This window comes from Urocitellus parryii, chromosome 3, assembly GCF_045843805.1.
Source record: "Urocitellus parryii isolate mUroPar1 chromosome 3, mUroPar1.hap1, whole genome shotgun sequence".
In the NCBI taxonomy this organism is placed as follows: Eukaryota; Metazoa; Chordata; class Mammalia; order Rodentia; family Sciuridae; genus Urocitellus; species Urocitellus parryii.
In genome coordinates, this window is record NC_135533.1 from 32,763,573 (window position 1) to 32,767,770 (window position 4,198).

Below are 4,198 nucleotides of genomic sequence, written 5' to 3' on the forward strand. Positions count from 1 at the left end.
CTCATTTAATCCTCATGATTAGAGGTCTGCATTCACATCGGGCAGCACTTCATTGTGATAACCCTGTGATGTAGGCATTATTATTATCCCCATTTTATGTATGAATAAGCTGAGGCTTAGAAGGGATATGCAACATGCCCAAAGTCATGCACAGTGTCAGATCTCTCTAAATCCAGGTGGATATTAGAATAAATCAGTGAGAATAAGCTAAAAATATCTTTAACATATATCAAGGCTTAAAATTTTATTATGGCTAGTATGTGTCACTTATTCTTCCCATTCAGATTTCAGCAGTACCAAATTAAACATAATTTGAGTTAACCATACCAATCAAAATTAACCAATGCAATGAAATCAAAATGTTCACATTTAATCAATATACACCAGGTAACAGTTACATTATGATTTTTATCATACTATTTTGCCTTTAAAGGGTGCTGTAATCTGTTCTTGAGTATAAAGTTGTAGGTGGATTTAAATCTTTTTATTAAGCAATGCTGTCAAGTGCTGCAGTTGAAGCTGCAAATCTTGGCTCATCTGGTGGGAAATGTGCTCTGGATTCTAAGAAGCGTGTTCCTTCCTCAGTGCATGTAATTTAATGGGAGGAACAAAACGATCAAGAAAAAAATATCTTGAAATGTCTATTTTTATTTAGTGTACCATTTATTTGCCAAGAGTACTAATGGTATATGTAGAATTTATATATGGAGGATCCATGGAAAACAAGAATTTGGGGAAGGCAATCCATGGGCAAGACTCTTAAATGGTAGGGATTTGGTGAGCTTTTCATTGCTGTTACCAATATATCTGACAAAAAAAAAAAAAAAAAAAACCTAGAGCGGGGAGAAAGTTTATTTTGGTTCACAGTTTCAGAGGTTGTCCCTATTGGCTAACTCCATTGTTCTGGGCCCAAAGTGAGGGGTCACATCATCACAAGGAGAGGGTGTAGCAGAGGAAAGCTGCTCAGTTCATGACAGCCAGGAAGCAGAAAGAGTTTCACTCACTAGGGACAAAAATATAAGTCCCAAAGGCATGCCCCCAGTGATCTGTCTCCTCCACCCACGATCTGACTACTACAGTCATCAGCCAGTTAATCCATTCAAGTGGATTAGTTCACTGATTAGATTACTCATGATCTAATCACCTTGCCTCTGAGTATTCTTGCATTGTTTCACACATGAGCTTTGGAGGGACATCACATATCCAAACCATAACAGGTGGCAAATAGAGACCTGGAGTCACACAAATATTGGTCCATTTATAGTACTACCATATTACTGGGGCAGCCTAGACCTGATACTTAACAATCTGTATCTCATTTTTTACCATGTATAAAACTGGGAATAATATGGTCTGGAGGTATGTATAGCTCAGTTGGTAGAGTGTTTGCCTCATATGCACAAGGTCCTGGGTTCAATCCCCAGCAACACACACACACACACACACACACATACACACACACACACGGAATAATATATTGACCTACAAAAGTGGTCAATAGAAATTAAATTAAATGATGTCTGTAAGAAAGTTTGGCATTTTGTCTCATGTGTCAGGAATCACTAGAGAAATAAAACCAATAGGATATGCACATATGAAGAGAGAAGGAAAAAGAAATATTGTGAGGAACTGGCTCATGTGATTATGGAGGCTGAGCAGTCTCATGATTTGCTGTCTGCAAGCTGGAGCCCCCAGCTTGTGGTGGTACAATTGAGTGAGGATTCAAAGGACTGGAAACCAAGGGAGCCAATCATGTGAGTCCCAGTACATGAGACCAAGCAGTGGGGCAAATCTATAGGGGGTGAGTTTTTCCTTCCTCCAACTTTTGTTCCATTCAGGCCCTCAATGCCTTGGATGATGTACACGTACATTGGCGGTGGGGGAAGTCAATCCACTTTACTAGGCCACAGATTCAAATGCTAATCTCATCCAGAAACACCCTCACAGACACACCCAGAAATAATGTTTAATCTGAGCACCTCAGAGGCCCAGTCAAATTGATAAATAAGATCAACCATCACCACCGGCTAGTACTAGGTGTTCAGTATGTGCTAACCATTTTTACTGACAACTAAATCAGAGCTTTTTCTTCATATATAAATATATGCACACACATATATGTGTGTGTGTATATATGTATATAGTAGGAGAGAGGGATAAAACTGAGCCAGAAGTAGGAAAAAAAATCACTTTTCTAAATGAAGAACTGTTATTTTCCAGCTCCCAAAAGACTTTTTAACAATAAACAGCAAGTAGGTGATTATACTTTACATAAAAGACAGCTGTTTATAAAAGAGTTTAAATGATGCACGGCACCATCGGGTCCAACACCACAGTACAAACGGAAATGCAAGCCAGGCTGGAGTTGATGGTGACACTTAGGAATAACAGAGTCACCAGAGTCAACTTAACTATGTAACCCAGTTACATAGACCCAGGCGTCAAATTAGCACCAGCTTAAATTGAACAAGCTCAGACTTAAATAATTGAAATTGATCCAGTAGCAAGCACATGCAGACCATGGTACTCAGTGTGTGCTGCTGCTGTTCTGACATCAAATCATCACCTTGGTGACCCCAATAGGAGAGGACAAGCAGGACAGGTAAAAAGCTTGTAAAGGATTAAAGCAGAAAAGTCTACCGAGGTCCTATGGCAATGACAGTCATCTATTCCCAAAGCTGTGCTTCACCTTCCTTGGTACAGACTTGTGGGAAAATAGGCTATTTACTTAAGAATATAATTCCTAAGCCTTCCTCTGCATTTCAGCACTGCTGTATACCTGGTCTGGTCAATGGGATAGAAGCAGAAGTAATGAGTGCCCAGCTTGTAAAACCTTCTAAACTTTCTTCACTACACTAGCCTTCTCTAGCTACCAGACAGAGACAATCGCAGTGACCTTGGAATCTACATGCGGCAAATTTCAAGGCAAAACCAACTGGGAACATCCCTTCTTCTCACTCACCATTTACCTTAAATGACTCAGAACATTTTACAGGCAAGAAATAGACGGTTGTATGTGAGCTCTTATACTTTTTATTTTCTGATGGTTACAACAGTCAGCATTACCCTAATGAATATGACTAGCATTATCCTAACTAGTACAAGTTATAAATATTTGATATATGAATATTGCTAAACAGAGCACAGGCACTTTAAATACTTTTTTGTTTTCTTTTTCTACCTTTTTCTATTCTGATATTGACTGGGCACATATCAATTATGGTTTTTAAATACTAAGTTAATTAATGCCTGACTTGATTGACCTATCAAAAGTAATCTAACTTCAACTTCAATTATCTTATCTTCAACTTCAATTCTTAAAAATCCACAATATCACAACGTTTGCTTCTTTATTTAAATATAACCACAATTAATAAGATGTTATCTGACATGCCATTCTGAGATTCTTGGGGTAAAAAATATATCAGGTACAGGATAAATACAATCAGATTTTTAAGGTACTCATTAAACGAAAATTCAGTAGAGGAAGACTCACCTAAAAGAAGTTACCACTGATGGGGTCTCTAGCTTTCCGTGCTGATTTTGAAAACCAAAAGTACATTTTTAACACGTTTAACCAATCTGATTTTCTATTAATATCTGTTAAGAGTGACCTCACATTATATTTAATTCAGATTCCATAAAGGAAGACAAACATGTAATACCTAAGTTAGCCCAAATTAGCAGATAAATTAGATTTCTCCTAATGATCTGGACCTAAGAAAATTCCCCAACCATAGAATTGTGATTAAGCTTAGCATCATGTCATTCAAAATATATCCTTTAGTGTCTGCTATAATTCATTCATTCACAAAATGTTTACTGAACACCTGGGCTAGAAACAAACTGAAAAATGACAGAGATACAGTCCTTGTTCTTATAGATAGCCACAGCCTAATAAAGAACACAGCCATATAAGTATGTGACCAAAGTAACACACACACACACACACACACACACACACACACACAATACAGAGTACAGCTGTGTACAACATCTAAATGCACACCAAGCTTCGTCATTATGTCATAGAGTAATATGAGATAAGAACTAAGAAGAAACGTTCTGTTTCATCTTATCTGCCACAAATACAATCTAAGGCTCTAAAAGGTTTATTGGTTTACCTCGGCTGCTCATTTTCTACTTCAGTCAGACCAGCCAGCATAACACCAGCAGTCTTTTTTAATAATGTAGGAAT

The 4,198-nt window shown here is 37.7% G+C and overlaps 1 non-coding gene across 1 annotated transcript; it reads left to right on the top strand.

The window, feature by feature from the left end:
• Nucleotides 1–1,359: 1,359 nt before the first annotated feature.
• On the top strand, nucleotides 1,360–1,433 carry Trnam-cau (transfer RNA methionine (anticodon CAU)). Its single transcript has one exon. It is a non-coding gene; the product is annotated as a tRNA-Met (tRNA).
• Nucleotides 1,434–4,198: the final 2,765 nt, after the last annotated feature.